General features: G+C 36.4%; 1 protein-coding gene across 3 annotated transcripts in view; it reads right to left on the bottom strand.

The window, feature by feature from the left end:
• Nucleotides 1-18,476, bottom strand: part of LOC126878792 (cytochrome P450 6a2-like) — a 106,766-nt gene that overhangs the window by 72,035 nt on the left and 16,255 nt on the right. Inside the window, exon 1 of one of the 3 annotated variants that reach the window (XM_050641686.1) lies at nucleotides 8,638-8,794. The exons of the other annotated variants lie outside the window; for them this stretch is intronic. The gene's annotated coding sequence lies outside the window, so the exon portion shown is untranslated. Of the gene's footprint in view, nucleotides 1-8,637; nucleotides 8,795-18,476 lie in introns of those variants that run through there. 3 annotated transcript variants of the gene reach the window in all.

Genomic DNA, 18,476 nt, shown 5'->3' with positions numbered 1-18,476 from the left:
GTTGAATGTGAATACTCACTCCCGCTCGCGCTGCCAGTCCTTTGACTTCCATCTTGAAAACCGACATTTTGGGGAGCGCCGTGCAATGGCAGTAGCATAAGCAGTGGCAGCGCGAGTGAGTTATTTACACATTCACGCTGCCCACTTCCCTGCCCAATTTCCTGTCCAACAGGACAGAATATGCCCTCTTAATAAATATCTCTCATAAGCTATGCCGCTCCACTAAATATTTACAAAAAATAGGTTATTAGAAAAGAATACGAAAAAATCACCAGCAACATCCAACTCCCACTACACTAACAACCAATGAACTTTCCAGGGCAAGAGACAGACTGAATGATCGCAGAAATCACCTCGACAATGTGAACACATCTCAATAGAGTTCGTACAAACCATGGTAAATTTGCCGACTTTTTAAACAAGTACGGTATTATTGTTTTCACCCATTTTAAAAAATGAAAGTGCAAAAACCTTGAATCATCTATATCTGTCTGTCCGTCCCTAGAATGACAATTGAAGTGTCAAATGAAAGCTTATAACCCAATGATGGTATTAAAGGTAAGAAATTTGACCTTGGACTTCCGGTTCCAGATGTGCAACCGCACATACTGTTTACAGTAGCACGACAAGAAAAAATATATATTTTAGGTTTTATGAATGTCTGTCCGTTCGTCTGTCTCTCCGTGAACACAACTCCTCTGTTTTATGAACAGCTAGACTCACAAATGAAGTGTCTAATAAAAGCTGACTTTCTCCTCTATCCCAAGCCCCAGGAGATGTCAGGTCCCTAACCTATCCTCCCATACACCCATAACCCATAATTTCCACCACCTATATATCCTACTCCTATTCACCGAATGATTGCCGGTATAAGCAATCCCCCACTTTCTGACCAACGGCTTTGGGCGGATGAGTTGGAAAGTGGTAGAGCACCCTTTTGTCCTGGGGTTGAGAAATCGGCCTCGAAGGTGGAGGAATCAAAAGTATGGTCAACTGCATAAGGATGTAGAAGGCAAGGGGAAATCACTACATTAAAGATCCCTAGTACAATCATCATGGTTTTAGTAACCAACAACGCCGTTACTGATCATGGCCCTCGGAAGCCAAGATCCGGCGTGGGGGAAAAGACAAGACCTCTCAGGTAGTTAGTAGGAGACCAGTAAGAAAGTGGTTAGGAACCAGATAGACTACATTATGCTAAATGAAAGATACCGTAATGCTGTTAAAGCCGTGAAAGTATATCCCGGAGCAAACGTGGCCTCAGACAACAACCCATTTATCGCCAGGATTACACTCACACTTAAATACATTAAAAGACATCAAAGAACTCCTACAATAGACACAAGCAAGTTTAAACAACAGAACGTAAAGAATGCCTCCAACACGAACTGCATATGAACTGTAGCAAACTGAACATAGACACCAATGATATTGACGAGCACTGGGATCGACTGAAACATTTCTATTAGAACCGTGCCAAGAAATACTGAAGACTTTTACAAAAAAAAATGAAGAATGGATAAACGACGAGATAGTCAATATGATGGAACAACGGAGACAATATAAGAACAAAGTTAATAATAAATACAGGGAGATTAACCACCAGATAAGAAGGATGATAAAGCAGGCAAAAGAAAAACACTTTGAAGAGAAATGCAAAGAGATCGAGGACCTTCAAAAACGATACGATCTATTTAATCTGCACATGAAAGTAAAAGAAATGTCAGATGTCAGGGCTAAGAAAACAAAATCTCACTGGTGCACTTCTGGATAGACACAGGATTACTATAACACAGACCGATGAGAAAGTACAACGCTGGGTAGAATACATAGGTGAACTGTTCGATGATGAAAGAGGAGACCTGGAAAACATAGAACTTACTTCAGAAGAAATAGATCCAGATATCACAAAAGAAGAAATAGCACACGCATTAAAAACAATGAAAAACGGAAAAAGCCCTGGACTTGACATGCTTCCTATCGAATTAATAAAAATTATGGATTAACAGAAAATTGATGTTCTAGTGTTTAACATGAATGTGCTGAAGTTGCTACTGAAAGTAATACATAGCCGAATATAGAATATATCATAAACTGGACATAGATATTAATGATACACAATTTGGGTTTCGCAAAGACCTAGGAACGCGTGAAGCTCTTTTCTCACGTAATATCCTAATACAAAGGTGCCTAGACGTCAATCAAGATATATATTATGCCTATTTTATTGACTATAATAAAGCTTTCGATAAAGTACGACATGAACAAATAATGAATGTCCTGAAATTAAAGTAAACTACAATACCTCAGGATCTAATTTATACTATAAGCAGCGAGAAAAAGTACATGTTAACGAACAGCTGTCAGAGGAAATTTAAATTAGACGTGGGGTGAGACAGGAATGCGTATTTTCGCACAAGAGATCTAAAGTTAGAGCTAAGAGTAAGGTTGGCTTGGTGCTACGTTTTCTCGACTATGTTTTACGGAATGGAAGCTTGGATCTTGAATGCCGCATCAATGAAAAAACTGGAATCATTCGAGTTGTGGGTATAAAGAAGAATTCTGAAAATATCATGGACAGAACACGTCACAAAGAGGTTCTGAGAAAGATGGATAAAGCATATATATATATATATATATATATATATATATATATATATATATATATATATATATATATATATATATATATATTTATATATATATATATATATATATATATATATATATATATATATATATATATAAACTAGAAATGATCACAGCTGATTAGTAATTATCAATTTACAAATTATTGGGTTAACAGCTGAAATGGAAGACTCAGTGTACTCTTTTCTACGATTCCAATATTTCGTTAACAGTCGTTAACATCATCAGGGACGCTGAAATAATATTAAAGGTATAATAGTGAAACTGGGTATTAAAAAACAACTCACCAGTTTGAGATTTTAGTCAACGATGTTATAAATGTGTAAAAAAGCGGCATTAACAAAAAGAATTGCAGTGAATGTTATTAAAAATTAAAAAATATAACAAATATAAAAAAATTGAACTATAATATAAATAACTATGTATATATATATATATATATATATATATAATCGATAACCCTTTTACCCTAAGGTGTTGGGTATAAAGTCTAAAATAAAGTCTATTTTTATGCTTCGTACACAAACTTCCTCCAATCCTTCTTATTTCTTGCCATTTTCTTCGCTTGTTCTTTAGTGTCTCCTCTTTTGCCTAGGATGGCAGCGATTTCATGGTCCCAGGTCTTCATGGGCCTGCCCCTCGGTTTTTTCAGGTTTCTTCTCGCTTCCCAAACTTGTTTTACTGGCCTTCCTTTATCCATTCTAACCATGTGGCCGTACCATCTTAACTGGGCTTCTTCTTCTTCTTTATGTGCCGTCTTCTACCGAAGGTTGGCGACCATCAAACGATAGGTTTCTCTGTTTTGTGCCGCATGTATTATGTTGGCAGCTTCTGGTATTTGAAACCATTCTCTCAAGTTTCTCAGCCAGGATTTCTTCTTCCTGCCCAAACCTCTTCTACCTTCAATCTTGCCTTCGACGATAAGCTGTAGCAGACTGTACTTATCATTACGGAACACATGGCCCAGGTATGACGCTTTCCTCCTTTTAACAGTTGTTAACAATTCCAACTCTTTACCCATTCGTCTCAATACCTCTGTGTTGGTCAATCTGTCTGTCCAAGGAATTCTCAGTATGCGTCGATACAGCCACATTTCTAGAGCCGCTAACTTCTTTATAGTTGCTGCTGTTAACGTCCACCCTTCTACTCCGTAAAGTAGCGTAGAGAGTACATAGCATTTTGTGGCGCGCCATCGGAGGTTAACGCTTAGGTTGCGGTTGCTTAAGAGCTTTCTCATTTTTATGAATTTGGATCTTGCTATTTCAATTCGGATCCTAATCTCTACGTCTGGGTCCCACTTATCATTTACTGTATATCCCAGATATTTAAATCGGTGTACTCTTTCAATACGTTCGGCTTCAATATTCAGGTCGATATGTTGAATGTTCTTTTTACTGATCACCATAAATTTAGTTTTCTTTCTATTGATCTTCAGTCCAAATTGGTTGCCAGTTGTATTTACTCTATTTAGCATCATCTGTAAATCTTCGATGTTATCGGCTAGTATAACAGTATCATCTGCATATCGAAAATTACTTATTGGTACGCCATTAATCTTGATGCCCTCATTGTACTCTTCTAGTGCCTCTAGAAATATTTGTTCCGTGTACACGTTGAAAAGCAGTGGCGAAAGAATACAGCCCTGTCTAACCCCTCTAGAAATGGTTATGTTTTCACTCACCATATGTCCATTCTTTATGTGGGCTGTTTGATTCCAATATAGATTTTTTATAATCTGGATGTCCTTAGTGTCAAGTCCTGAAAGATGTAATAGTTCTATGAGTTTGTCATGTTTGATAGTATCAAATGCTTTCTCATAGTCGATAAAACAGGCGTAAACATCTTTCTGTTGATCCAGGCATTTTTGAATCAAGACTTGTATTGCAAATAGGGGCTCTCGAGTTCCAAAACCGCATCTAAAACCGAACTGTGTTTTACTTATGCTGTGTTCTAATTTTGCTCGTATTCTGGAATGGATAATACGCAAGAATACTTTAAGGGTATGACTAAGGGTTTATTAACTGGGCTGCTTCGATTTTCTTCTCTATTGGTTGGACTTTAAGGCGTTCTCTTATTTCCTCATTCCGTATCCTGTCCATCCTGGTCACACCTAGTACTCTTCTTAAATACTTCATTTCCATGCTTTGCAGTTTCTTCTTTAGTCTGGTGGTGAGCGTCCAGCTTTCACATCCAAATGTTAGGATAGGTACGAAAACTGTGTTGTAGATTGTTATCTTGGCTTTTTGGGATACTTCTTTTTTCGATAGGAATGTGCTCTTAATTGCATGGTATATGCAGGCTGCGCTTGCTATTCTGTTGTTTATCTCAGTATCGTGTGCACCCCTACTCTCTATTTGAACTCCCAGGTATTTGAAAGTTTCAACTTGTTCTAAGGTGTTGTTATTGATTTTAATTTTTGTACGTTTATCTGTTTTCCCACATATCATGACCTTAGTTTTACTTTCGTTAATCCTCAGATTACGTTTTTCAAGTTTATCCCTCGATATTTGGAGGTTTCTCTGTAGTGCGGCCTCATCTCTTCCAAACACAACGAGATCATCTGCAAATGCACATTCTGCTATCTGTGTCATTTCGAGATTTCTATGTCCAACATATATTTTCGATGTTTCTTCTCTGGTTTCCTTCATTACATCATCTAGAAAAATATTGAACAAGATGGGGCCTAGTGCACCTTCTTGTCTTAAGCCATCATTAACTATAAACTCGTCCGATTCCATATTATCTGTTCTTACTCTATTTCTTGTGTTTTTGTATAGGCTCATAATAGCTTTTCTGAGTTTAGTGTCTACTTCCCTGTTCATTAGGCTTTTGTCGATTTCTATCCTTGGTGTTCTGTCAAATGCTTTTTCTAGATCTATAAAAGCTTGGTGTAGTTCTGTGCTTGTATTTCGCGTATTTTTTATTAGCTGCTTGAGTGTGAAAATATGGTCATGAATGCTTCTTCCCTTCCTGAATCCGCTTTGTGACTGTTCCAGTTTGTGGTCCACTTCTCCTAATAATTTTTTCTCTAGTACTCGTTCGTAGACTTTGGAAGGAATGCTCAGGAGGGTTATACCTCTATAATTACTGCAGTCTCGTCTGTCTCCTTTTTTGAAAATGGGTAGAATAATCCCCACTTCCCAGTCTTTTGGGATCTTACTCTCATTCCATGCTTTATTTCAAACTTTTCTGAGCATTTCATTTCCATTTTCTCACATATTTTTTAGCATTTCCGCGGACATCTTATCATAGCCAGCTGCCTTTCCTCTTTTAAGCTTGTATATTATTTCTTTTATTTCATCTGTTGTTATTTCGGTTTGATTTTGGTTTTCAAGTGCATTTTCGTCGGTGTTATCTGATTTATTATTGGAGTCTTCTTGGGTCAAGAGGTTTTCAAAATATTCTCTCCATCTGTTTATGATGCTTTCGTTCTCGCAGAGAATGTGCCCATTTTCATTTTTAATTTGTTTTGGTGTTTGTTGTACCTTCTCTGCTCTTAGACTTCTCAGGGTTTTGTAAAATAATGTTTGATTAGTGTGGTAGTCTTTCTCCATTTTATTGCCAAAGTCCTCCCAGCTCTTCTTTTTCGCTTCCATAACCATGTCTTTTACTTTTGCCCTCTGCTGTTTATATTTTTGATAGCTTTCTGGGCTCTCCTTCCCTAGGTATTTCTTCCACGCTAACTTTTTTAATTTGACCTCTTCTTTTATTTTATTACTCCACCAATTTGTGCACTTCTTGTTTTTATTGTTGATAGTCATTCCGCAGACTTGCTTGCCTCCATCTAGGAGTGCTTCTTTAAGTTTTTGCCAAGTTTCTTCTAAGTCATAGTTCTGGTTTAAATGCTTTTGTAGACTATTGTTTACATAGTTTTTGTATTTCTGTGCTATTTTCGTATCTGTTAGCTTATATGACTTAATAGCTGCGTTTGTGAGATTTTTTGGGGTTTTGTCTCTTTTTCTCAGTTTCCTTTGAGTTAGTTTTTGTTCGTTTCCTATACTTGTTCGGGATACTACCAAGTAATGGTCGCTATATATTTCTGCTCCCCTTCGCACTCTGACATCTTTAATATATTGTCTTAAAGATCTGTTCACCAATACATAATCAATAATAGATCTTTCTCCTCTGCTTTTAACTTCTCTGGTGAATTTATGCACATCTTTATGCTGAAAAAACGAATTCATTATTAAAAGATCATTCTCTCTGCAAAAGTCTATAATACGTTCTCCATTATTATTTCTTGTTAGTTCTCCATATTGCCCTAGTACATCCGAGGAGTCGTTGTCTTTTATGCCTACTCTACCATTAAGATCTCCCATTACTATTGTGTTCCCTTCTGCGCTGTCTATAATCTCTGTCGCCTTTTCCCAAAAAATCTCCTTGGTCTTCGCTCTTTCGGTATCATTTGGTCCGTATATGACAAATAAGTTAAGTAGCTTCTTCTCGTCGGTTGTCATCCTTATTTTCAGGATCCTTTCGGTAATACATTCTCAATCCTTAATGCTGCTAGTCAAGTTTTTATTGATTAAACAACCAACCCCTTCACTTGCTCTTTCTAATTGCGATACTTCGCTGAGGATTAAAAAATGGCCATTTTCTAGAAACTGTGTGCTCTTGCCCTTTCTTTTTGTCTCTGTTATACCTAGTATGTCTATTCTAGCCTTATCAAATTCTTCTGCAAGTTCTGTCTCCTTACCGTTGAGACCTCTTACGTTCTAAGTTCCTATTGTCCATCCTTCGGGTATTTTGGTCTTTTCAGTTGCAGTTGTTTCTATACTTTTGATCTTGTTGTTTGCAGCTGTTCTGTGTATTTGTAAACATTTCTCATCATTCTTACAGTTTAAGTTTCTATCCTGATCGTTGCATATTGCTTTATTTCTACTCATGTCCTTGTTCATTGCCTGTTCCATTATCGTTTTTCCATTGGCGCTTTTTATTAGTTTTTTGATTTTTCTATCTTATCTTCTTTATTATTCCATTTCCATTCTTCATTATTTACCCAGAGTTTATTTGTACCAATTTTTACCTCATTACCTTTATCTCTCTCTTCTCGTGCGATCATCCGGATAGTTTTTTTATTTCTCTTTCTCTCATTGTGGTGTCATTGTTGATATATATTTTTTCTTCCTTGTAATTTTTTAGCTTGGACTTATTCTTCATGACTTTGATTTTGTCTTCCTGGTCTTCTAGTTCAATCAGACAGGTTTTTGTTCCCAACTTGTATGCATTTTTTATTTTGACCTCAATTTCCATATGTCCTTTAAACAAATTCAGCATCGCCTTTTTTATTGCTCCTTGTTCATAGGTGTCTATTGTTAATCCATTCATTACTACGTTGTTCTTCCTCCGTTGTTTTTCCATAAATTCCATATTTTCCTTTATTTCTTTCAATTCCTCTTTGATTTCCTTGTTTTCTTGTTTAAGGTGTTTGTTCTCGTTCTTCAACTTTCGGTTATCTTCAATGAGCTGTTCTATTGCTTCTTTACTGCTCTTTTGGTCTTTCTTTATCTCTGTGACATCGTTTGACAATTTACTCATCATATCAATTATGGTATCTAGTTTTGATTCATACTTTTTTTGTGTTGAATTCGTTGAAAGCTTTCTGCTCTTCGCGTGTTCTTCTCTTTCCTCATTTTCGTTGTCCCCCTCTCTCATTTTTCTTTTTGTTCCTTCGTCCGTTGTGGAGCTATCAGTCTCAGAACCTTTTCCTTTCTCCAAAAACTTTTTCATTATTATTCGGCGCCAGGCACTGCTTTCCACCTCAAAAGTGCGGAGAAAGCAGTGTCTACCGTTTATTTACTTTGTTAAAATTAAATTAAAATTGAATTAAAAATTAAAATATTGTCACCTGGGATATTTTGCTCACAGTGGCAACGTCGCAAATAAATCGGTCGAGACTTTGCTCTCTCGTTTGTCTCTTATCGCTCTTATCTGTTAACCTTGTCGATTTGTTTTGGTTAATTTCATATAGTTTTTTCGCCGACTCACCTTTTAGAATCCCAATTTTTGCACTACTGATTAGTTTTTGACTTGGTTTTGCACTCCTTATACTTTGGTTATTTGTTTCTTGTTGAAACTCCCGATAAATCGGGTTAATTGCAGCTGAAAAATAACAAGGTATTTGTCTACTAACTACCGTGTTGCCACCTCTGGATAAAGAAATGGAAGTCTTAAATACAATCATAACCATAAAATTGGAATATCTCGGACATGTTACACGTGGGGAGAGATATAACTTGCTCCAACTCATTATGCAGGAAAAGATTCAAGGAAAAAGAAACATAGGGAGACGCAAAATATCGTGGCTGCACAACCTGAGGGAATGGTACGGATCAGGGCTCCCGTAAGGGTTGATGGCGCGTGTGTGCAAAAAAGGATTTTGGCGCTCCTTAGGCATTTTAGTTCATGTTTATTTATTTTTTAGAAGGTAGGTCAATAGGTGCTTGAAATAAAGCAAAAAACTGAAGTTTAGAAGTCATAATGAGTTTTTCTCGAAAGTGCTTCATTTTTTTTGGTTATTTCACGTTGAAATATTCGATTTGGAATTTGACGAATAAGAAAGTTTTTCTCATCGGCTCCAATTTTGCTTTCACTAGGTCTATAGACTTCACGAACACACCATTTTTTTCGTTTTTTTATAAGCTACATTTTTGATAACAATATGTTTCTATAAAATACTTAGTTTTTGAGTTATTTACGAAAAACCGTCTAAAAACATGTTTTTTTGTTGAGAAATAAACATTTTTACTCGCAAATAACTCACCAAATAACTTTTAAACCCATATTTTTTCACCACCGAGAAGGGGTTTTATTCACCTCCCAAGCAAAAGCAACCAACGACAAAGTCCAACTTTGAAGTGGAGGGTAAGGGTAGAACCTATATCCAAATTTTCGTGCAATTCGTGAAAATTACACGGTATCGCCGTATTTCACGTCCATTTACTGGGCTATAGGTACAATAGAAAAATAAAAAAAATAGCTATTGTAGTAGCGATAATATCTTCTGAGACTTTGCTGTTGCAAATTCGTCAATTACATCTCTTAACGTTTATACCATCAAAAATTTCTTGTTCAATTGCTAATATTGTTAGCCCAGGCAATCGTTCTTAAAGCATTGTCCAAATGATTTTTAACTTTGAAAAATATCTCTCGTCAGCATCTAAAGATACAGGTAATGTCAAAAGAATTCTTAGTGAAATGCTTTCTACGTTTGGAAGGTTGAAGATTAAGTTGTTTTCAAATATATATTGTAAAATACATAAGGGGTCAGTATCATCAGGTAATGATAATAACTTTTTAATTGCATTAAACAAATCATTGGAGTTTATACCTATCCTTATTATCCTTATCTGTCAGTCATTCTTCAAGAACAAAACAACGTTTTAAAATATCGCTGTCACTTAATTTAAATATGTTTTGTGTGTATTTATACCTAATCCTATTTAATTTCTCAACTTTTGTTTTAAAATTAATTTTTATTTTTTTTGCAAATTATTTTTCAATTTTTGACCCTGGGTTTTGGCGCCCCTAAAGGATGGCGCCCATGTGCATTGCACACTTTGCACATATGGTAGCGGGGGCCCTGGTAAGGATGTACATCAAACTAACTTTTCAGAGCAGCCGTCTCCAAAGTCTGAATAGCTATGATGATTGCCGACCTCCGTCGTACCCGGAAATACCAAATTAGAGTCACAAAAAAGGTACATATGTAGGCTTACCATACGTCCCGGTTTGACCGGGACGGACCCGGTTTGATATCCGTGTCCCGTCGTCCCGGCCAGTTTGCATTAGCGTCCCGGTCAAACTTGAACAACACCAACACCTCGGCTATTGATCAAGGACCATCTAAAGTGCTCGAAACACAAGGCCAGCGCAAGTGCCATTGCAAGCTCATCTACCATAGCATCGTTTTTGGAAAAAAAAACCGAACCCGCTGAAAATGAACTTTCCATGCTGCTAAAGAAGATACTTTTGCATTTCATACAGCAATGTACGATATAAGTTTTAAAACATCTGATTGCTCCTCAAAATTAATATCGAAGCTGTTTGACCCTCGGGTCTGCTCGCACCAAGTGCGAAACGATCATCACGTAAGCGATCTCACCGATGGCAAAAGATGAACTACACAATGAGTTAAAAGAATGCAATTTTTTAGCATTTTAACAGATACATCTCAAACAGACATGATGTTAAATTGGCACCGATAGTTGTTAGGTACTTCTTCTTCTTCTCATTGTTTGATTTGCGTGTATAGAATAAATTGCTATGTAGAAATGCTATCAATGAGTGTCCCCGTTTAGGATTTTGTCCTCTTCAGGATTTGTAGTAAATGTAAAAAGTGGCCGCAAAAGCAAACAGTCCGAAAAACACACTGGGGCATGTGTCGTGTCATGGTGTTTCTTGTGTTCCTGGGTTATGCCGGACGGTGGTGTCCAGAAGGCTAAAAGACAACAGAGAAAAAAGTTTGATGGAGTTGTTGTTAGTTCCATAGACATTTACGTGTACTGTCCGTGCTTTGCTCTCGACCAGTCTCCCTAGAAACCCTTGTACAACGACAGGCGAACCTGCGTCCCTCGTCGGCGGTCAGGAGGTGGCTTTTGAGCGCAGCGTGGACAGTGAGCGTTCGAGTGATGAAAATAGTTGCGGCTATTTTCTTGGGACGAACAGGTATAATTGTGCAATGAAGTTAGGAAACCGCAAAAAAACAACTTCTCCCTGTTCGGGGTAGGGAAGAGGATGTGTTATAGGTGGGTGCGGAAGGCTAACGGGGTAGCCTCGAGGATGTTTTCGTATTCTACTGGGAGTTCGTCAATGCATGTTTGCATTAGATCAGACGGTAGATGAATCTTTTTGCGTTTGGGCTTTCGGTAGAATACGTGGCCGGAAGATGAACAGGAACATTTGAGAGATTCTTGTGTGTCGGAGGGGGGACCGTTGATTACTTTGCTTGTGAAGTTCCTGTTCAGAGAGTTTATTCTCTCACTGATTTTGGGGATGTTTGAGATGTTATGGATTTCGCTTGAGGGATATCTCCAGTGCTCGTAGTTGCATCTACGTAAGATTCTACGTTCCACTCGCAACAACCTCTCTTTTTGTGCTCTAGCGCAAAGAGAGTAGAGGCATGATTTGTACTCAATGACGGGTCGAATAAAGGTCTTGTAAGTGTGTATGAGAGTCTTCTTGTGTGTCTTGCCAATTCGTCCAGAGAGAGGGTTGAGAAGTCTGGCCCTGTTCCTCACCCTATCTAAAGTTACCTTTAGATCTGCGTCCCAGTTAAGAGTCCTGGTGAACAATACTCCCAAGTAGGTCGCAGTCGGGCTAAGAACAAGCCTTTCTCCCAGCAATCTCAGTGGATATTGGTCGTCTTCATTTTTTATGATTCTTTGTGACACAGAAGGGGCGCGAAACACAATTGTTGTTGTTTTGTTCGCGTTCAGCGTGACTCTCCACTTACAACACCAGTCCCCGACCCCGTCCAACAGAGCCTGGGCTCTTCTGTGGATGAGTAATGGGTTGTATCGAGAGGTTGTCGTGAGTAGAGCCGTGTCGTCTGCATAGAGAAACATCCGAGTGCCTGGGATATTTTGGTTTGTGATATCGCTGTTGTAGATGATGTACAACAGTGGTGCTAGGACTGAACCCTGGGGAACTCCAGCTTGTGGAGTGAAGGGGGTAGACTTTTGATCGCTTATTTTTACTCTGACAGTTCGGTTGTGGAGGTATGAGTGTACAATTTTGGTAAATTGTAATAGTAGCCCGATGTCCAGAAGTTTTTGAACAAGTCCGTCGTGCCAGACCTGATCGAAAGCCTTCTGCACATCTAGGAATGTGGCTATGGCGAATGAACCATCGTTGATGGTTTGAGTAACTTTAGTTGTGAAATCTATTAATGCATGTTGAGTAGATTTACCTGACTGAAATCAGTATTGGAATTTTGGTATGATGTTGTGGTTTTCGAGAAAGTTATTGAGCCTTTCTTTTAGGATTAGCTCAAGAACTTTACCCAGAGTGTTTATTAAAGAGATTGGTCTGTAGGATTCCACGTCGGTTGGGGGTTTGCCTTTTTTCAAAAGCATGATGGTATTGGCCACTTTCCAAGGAGTAGGGAAGTGGCTGTTTTTGAGACATGCATTGAATATTTTAGTTAGAAGAGGGATGATACTCTCTGGAAGTTTTTTGAGGCACCTTCGGTTGATGCCATCAGGTCCGGGAGCGCTGTTTTTACCTATTTGACAAAAGCTCTCTGTTTCCCTGTTTGTGAGGGGGTCCATGATAGGATCATAGACTGGAACGTGGTAGTTGAGAGTAACATTTACTATGTATTCTGTGTGGAGTTTAAATAAGCGATCAAAGTTCGGGTTCTCTGGAGTTTGAAAGTTGTTTTGAAGTGTTAGGTACTTTGTACCTGAAAGAGGTATATCTGTAAAGTTACTCTATTTTCGATTTGAAACGTCTGAAATCTTGACAAATCACAGAATGTCGATAATTAAAAAACACGAAAAGAAAACAAGGTGGTTGCTTTTCATATGGTGATAACTGTAACACGAATTTCGGAGGGGTAAATAGGCGAGGCACCAACAACGTCTACTTCAGGCTCAAGGAAGGTCTCGGCGTTAACCCTTTGCATTGGTTGCAGCGCATACATCGTTCACAATACAATCTGCACTGCAGTTGATGGTCTTCCTGTTGAAATATAGCCTATCGTTGTAAAAATATTTTTGTATATATACCGTACGCGTTACAAACTTAAAAGAGTTTTGTGAGACTCTGACATCGAGCATAAAAAATTAGTGAAACATGGAAATACAAAATGTCTGTCTTTATTACCAGCTGTGCAAAGGAGCCTTCAGCTATACGAAGGCTTGAAATATTATTTTCTTGTTCAAGTAAACTGTCCTCTCACATTGCGACAATCTTTCACAGTAGAAATTTAGTACTTTACTTTTGGTTTATGCTCGGACAGTTAAATTTACTCAACAAAACTATTGAGTCTATAGCGACAACTTTATATGCGTCAAAAGTCTATATGCGACAATACATCAATCAAAAAGTAACGGTTTGGATGTTGGGAGTATTTATAATATTATACAGGGTGTCCCGAAAAGATTGGTCATAAATTATACCACAGATTCAGGAGTCAAAAATAGGTTGATTGAACCTTGCTTACCTATATACAATAGTGCACACAAAAAAAGTTACAGCCCTTTGAAGTTACAAAATGAAAATCGATTTTTTTTTCATATATCAAAAACCCTTAGATATTTTTTATTGAAAATTATCATGTGGCATTCTTATGGCAGCAACATCTTAAATAAAAATTAAAGTGAAATGTGTGCACCCCATAAAAATTTTATGGGGGTTTTGTTCCCTTAAACCCCCCCACCAAACTTTTGTGTACGTTCCAATTAAATTATTATTGTGGCACCATTAGTGAAACACAATGTTTTTAAAACTTTTTTGCCTCCTAGTACTTTTTTGATAAGCCACTGTTTATCGAGATATTTTGAATATTTGCCGAATCCACCACATTTTGTATAGGTATGGTTAAGTACGATTATAGAGACCTGTTAATAATAGTCCATTCTTTCACGGTTTTTGCTCTAAATTTTAAAGAACCGCTTGGATTGACATGAACTTTGAAATACGCATAGCTTACATTTCAAAGAAAAAAGTGATATTGTGCCGATGTGTGCTTTTGCTCTGGGGGTGACTTTCACACCCTCTTGGGGGTGAAAGACTATATGTCCAAAATAAGTCCGGAAATGGATAAACTGACTAATTTTAAGTAACTTTTGTTCTATAGAGCTTTTTCGCCAAGTCAACACTTTTCGAGTTATTTGCGAGTGAATATGTTCATTTTTGTGTTCATATAATATACTATTTTAGACGGTTTTTCACAAATAACTCAAAAAGTAAGTATGTTATCGAAAAAAACGTTCTTAGCAAAAATATAGCATGTAAAAAAGTAAAAAAATGGTGTACGCTTTAGGTCTCTGGACCTCGTAGAACCAGAGTTATAGCCAATGAAAAATAGATTCACATTCACCAAATTTCAAATAGAATATTTCGAAGTGAAATATCCAAAAAATTAAGCACTTTTTGGGGAAAACCCATTTTAACTTTTTTAAAGTATTTAAGAAAAGCTTTATTTCTGTTTTTATAAAAAGTTCCTAGCATTAAATTTAAGCAAGTTACGCTCAAAATAAAGTTGGTCCCTTTTGTTTTGGCAATAAAAATCGGTAAGACCACCCCCTAATTAGCAACTTAAATGAAATTAATCGTTACCGCTCCAAAAATTATTTTACTTATGCTGTGTTTATATGATCTGTAAGTTCTATCGATTCAAAGTGCTTATTTTTGAAAAAAAAAAATGGTTTTAGAGTAAAATTTTTAAAAATTTTAATTTTGTAAAATATACTTTTTTCAAAATAACTTAAAAATCGTTAGAGATACTAAAAATCTAGAAAAACATAAAAGTCAGCATTGCTTTTCTGAATATCATGTATTTTTTTGTTTTTCTATTAGACAAAAATTGATTAAGATTTGGTGTTTCTAAATTTGCATACATTCGTGATCAGTGACTCGTTCAACCCCTTTTAACTACAGCCCTTTCAAAAATAAGGACTTTGAACCGATGAAACTTACAGATCATATAAACAATACATACACGAGTCAAGAAACTTGTGAATTCATAACGATTAAGTTCATTTGAGATACTAATTAGGGGGTGATTTTCCCGATTTTTTTAGCTCAATTTCCAGAACTCCGTCACAATCCTCGACTACTAGTATCGACAGCCAGCCGAAATGTTCCAGTACTTCAGTACAGCACTTGAAAAGGGTGCGCCAATGTACTCTTACAAGAAAGACAAATAATTCTAGCGGAAACGAAGATTTTGATAATTCCGGTCAAGATCCTCAGTTTGATCCAGATGACGGATTTGGTTTCAAGCACAACAAGCTGGCTAGGTTATTTCCTAAAAACATTTTTTCTGATGAAGACGACGAGGATGAACAACTGTTAACATTACCTCAAGCAACAAATGCTCTACCTTTTAGACGCAGCAATAGTAAACAGCTATATTTTATATAAGAAAAAAAGGAGGAGACTCTGAAAAAAAAAGTCAAGTGCTAAGCCTATGACTGCATAACAGTTCCGCAGTGAACTAACTGATAATTTTATTAGCACTTTTACTTTCAGAAAAAAATCTGGACCACCATCAAACTCAACTTTAAATGCTGGTTCACACTTATCCACCAAAGGAACTTATAGGCGCTGTGCCCTTTGTGCTTCATATAAAAATAAACAAACGTGCAGCAATTTGATTTGTCAAGTTTGTAACGTTGCTTCATGAAAAGACTGTTTTGCACCCTACCATAGTAGATATAGTCGGTTCGCTAAACTCAGACGCAACTGGCTAGATATTTTAGTCGATAATTTTTTTGTTTTTTGCCAATTTTGCAAAAATTGGCAAAATTACTAACTATTTAGTGATTATTAACTATTTAGTAATTAAGTAATTATTTTTTGCCAATTTTACTAAAATTGGCAAAATTACCGACTAAAACATCTAGAAAGTTGCGTCTATGTTTAGCGAACAGACTATAGAAAGTTCTTAGATAATAAATTTAAAATATTACTGTATTTAGTTTTTTTACATTTTCAAAATAAAGTATTTTTCTACGAGCGTGCAAAAATGTCTACTTTCGCGCATGCGTTTTAGTTTAGAAAGTTTTACTTTTCCGCACGCGTTTTACTTTTCCGCACGCGTGTTAATTTAGATATGTTAATATGGCCTTAAAGTAATTGTAATACATGCAATAAACTAATATTTAGATATTATTTACTAATTTATTTCAGTTAGTTTTTCAGTTTAGTTTTAATGAAATTAACGCGAGAATTTGATGAAATAAAATAATTTTGACATTATATTCGAAAGTCAAATCAGTAGACAATAACAGTAGTTTTGAATCGTCGTCATGGAAACCAAGATCGTCGTCATGCTAACCAATTATGCTAAAAGTTTGGTTTTGACAACCTTGTCAAAGAATTAATTTGTGTATGTATTTTCATATTAATTAAATTAATTGATTAAGATTTGGTCATTTTTTAAAGACTCATAGAAAAAATAATGTTTCTAACGCTTGCAGAAAGTCTCTTTTCCGCACTCGACTGCTTGCCGAACTCCCGCTTTGCGTCGTTCGGCAAACTGCAGTCGCGTGCGGAAAAGTATGACTTTCTGCACTTGTTAGGAAAATAACTATTTTTTATAAATTTTTGTAATTGTTTTTACTGGTCGTTATATATACCATTGCCCACTAAGTATTAGTTGTTTGTCAAAATGCACACTGGTAGCTATATCTACCACCCTTTCCAGCCCTTCTGGCACAGAAAAAAATGTTTTAAACATTTTTTGTCTTATTAACGATGCAAATTTTACTATTCAAAAGTATAGTTTTACAAAAAAAATAGTTCTGCCCGTTAAAGGGTTAAATAATAAGTTGTAATGAGTTTTCCCCGAAATATGCTTCATTTTTGGTTATTTCACGTTAAAATATTCCATTTGGAATTTGACAAATATGAACCAATTTTCAATTAGCTATAATTTTGCTTTTACTAGGTATAGAGACGTGATATATACACCATTTTTTTGAATTTTTTACAGGCTATATTTTTGCTATGAATGTTTTTTCGACAAAATACTTACTATTTGAGGTATTTGCGAAAAACCGTCTAAAAGCGTGGTCATTTTGTTGAAAAAATGAACATATTCACTGGCAAATAACTCGAAAACTATTGACTTAGTGAAAAAAATCTATGGGACAAAAGTCACTTAAAATTAGTCAGTTTATCAATTTCCGGACTTACTTTGGACGAATATTTTTTCGCCCCCAAGAGGGGGTGAAAACCACCCCCAGGGCAAAAGCACATATCGGCACAATATCACTTTTTTTCTTTGACTTCTTAGCTATCTGTATGCCAATTTTCATGTCAATCCAAGCGGTTCTTTAAAATTTAGAGGTTTTGCAATATTTTACCGTTAAAGAAGGTACAGTGGAACCTCGATAACTCGGATTAATCGGGACCGCCGCCGATCTGGGTTATCGAAAATCCGAGTTAGCCGGAGAGCATGGTAAAAATTAATAAAATACGGTATACTTATAGATAAAGTCCATTATAATTAAAATAACATGAAATATATATGCACAGTACACATCTACACATCTCACTTACCTATAGTTGTATAGAGTAGGTACCTATAGTATAAATAGAGTATTGTTCATTTCTAGGTAAAAAAACTCAGTTTCGGTTGTGTCAATTTCGTCTGCCATCGGAACAATGTTATGTTATTTAATAACAGTGGCTCATTCATTGTTTAAAAGACCATTGTTTGAAAAATAATTATTTAAAAGACAGTTGGAAATAAATAAAGGAATAACAGGTGCCTGTTGTTTGCGATAGCCCCAGATAATTAACATCGCTCTGCCGCCGCCGGCTATGAGTAATTTTTATTATCGTATAGTTCAAATTACACAAATACCCATTATCACTCAAATATTATATTACGGTCGAAGGGAAGGTTTACCAATGAAACTCGATATTTTTAAGACATTCCAGAAGAGGCTACAGATAAAATGTTTTCATAATACATACATTTTTATTATTGACATGTTTGTCTGATGAAAATCGGTCCGGGTTAGCCGGACTTCCGGGTTATCGAGGGCCGACTTATCGAGGTTCCACTGTACTATAATCTGAAAATTTATTTATAATTTACATTTTTAGCTATATTTTGAAAAAGAAGCCACATCTCAATAAAAGGTGAC

The sequence above is a fragment of the Diabrotica virgifera genome, chromosome 1 (assembly GCF_917563875.1).
Source record: "Diabrotica virgifera virgifera chromosome 1, PGI_DIABVI_V3a".
NCBI classification, from domain to species: Eukaryota; Metazoa; Arthropoda; class Insecta; order Coleoptera; family Chrysomelidae; genus Diabrotica; species Diabrotica virgifera.
This window is presented reverse-complemented; position numbering and strand designations above follow the sequence as displayed.